Source organism: Bos indicus, chromosome 2, assembly GCF_029378745.1.
Source record: "Bos indicus isolate NIAB-ARS_2022 breed Sahiwal x Tharparkar chromosome 2, NIAB-ARS_B.indTharparkar_mat_pri_1.0, whole genome shotgun sequence".
Taxonomy (NCBI): Eukaryota; Metazoa; Chordata; class Mammalia; order Artiodactyla; family Bovidae; genus Bos; species Bos indicus.
In genome coordinates this window covers 23969174-23970718 of record NC_091761.1, presented here as the reverse complement: position 1 = coordinate 23970718, position 1545 = coordinate 23969174, and the positions used below count along the sequence as shown (strand labels likewise).

The 1545-nt window shown below is 36.7% G+C and overlaps 1 non-coding gene across 1 annotated transcript; it reads right to left on the bottom strand.

Annotated features, from left to right (window-relative positions):
• TRNAG-UCC (transfer RNA glycine (anticodon UCC)) lies at positions 1 to 73 on the bottom strand. The gene has a single exon. It is a non-coding gene; the product is annotated as a tRNA-Gly (tRNA).
• Between the last annotated feature and the right edge of the window lie 1472 nt (positions 74 to 1545).

Genomic DNA, 1545 nt, shown 5'->3' with positions numbered 1-1545 from the left:
CTCCCTGACCAGGTATTGAACCTGGGTCCCCTGCATTGGAAGCACAGAGTCCTAGCCACTGGACCACCAAGGAAATCCCAACTTTTTAAAATTTTTGCTGTCAAATGCCTTCCTTACTTAATTGGTTTCCCTAGAGAAAGGTAGTTTTTTCATCATGCTTCGGTGGAACACCTATCAGACAGAATTATGTAATAATCGCCTGTTTCTAATTTGGAAATATTTAGGAAAAAATCATAAAAATAAAGGTAATTGATAGAATTTTGTCAATATTGTTTTCTTCTAATGACATATCTGTTCACAAGAATTAGTACACAACAGTGACAGGAATAGCTATTTACACTTTTTCTTGAACATAGAATAAAATCACATCCACAAAACTATTTACTTAGAGTATTCATTTTATGTTAGAAAAAATCCTGCTAATTTGTTTGTTGGAATTAGATCCAATATTCATGTTTTTCTGAAAAAATGTTTAATTCTGAGAACAGAAGCACAATTTGCATTGTTTAGCTACTAGAACAAAATTTAGAACTCCTCTGTTGCTATTAAAAGTAAATAATAGAACTTTCCCAAAGATAATATGCAAAAATCATCTTTAACATAATCATATAAAGACTTTTTAAAATAAAAAATCCATCATGCAAAAGAATAACCTCAGTTATCAATCAGTCATATAACATTGACTATACAATGAAAGTAAAATACAATGTCATTGAAAAAGACTCTGATGCTGGGAGGGATTGGGGGCAGGAGGAGAAGGGGATGACAGAGGATGAGATGGCTGGATGGCATCACTGACTCAATGGACGTGAGTCTGAGTGAACTCCGGGAGTTGGTGATGGACAGGGAGGCCTGGCATGCTGCAGTTCATGGGGTCGCAAAGAGTCGGACACGACCGAGCGACTGAACTAAGCTGAACTGAAGGGAGTAGGGCCCATAGTTCTTTGTGATTAAACATCATTCTTATATTAACAAGTACATCTCCTAAGTCTTATTTTGCTGTATGAGAATTCATCCATTTAGTCAACAAACATTTATGAAGTGCTTACAACGTAAGGGCATTGTAAGTAGACAACTATGAACAGGTGCTTTATAAAAGAAAAATGCAGGTAGCCAAATCACATACAAAAAAGTGAGCAATTTCTTTAGTAAATAAAATAGAAATTAAGACCCCATTTGAAATACTGTTGATATGTGGCTCAGATGGTAAAGAATCTGCCTGCAATGCAGGAGACCCTGGTTCGATCCCTCAGTCAAGAAGATCCCCTGGAGAAGGAAATGGCAATCCACTCCAGTACTCTTTCCTGGAGAATTCCATGGACAGAGGAGCCTGGCGGGCTACAGTCCCTAGGGTCGCACAGAGCTGGGCACTACTGAGCGATTAACATTACTACTAGATTAAACACTTGTCAAAGCCAAGGATGAGAATGGAAAAACATGAATTTTCAGTGTATATTATGATGTATAGTATGTGTAAATTTATAAGTCACTTTTAAAACTAATTTGGCAATTCCTTGTAAATCTACCTAGATTCCAAAATTCCAT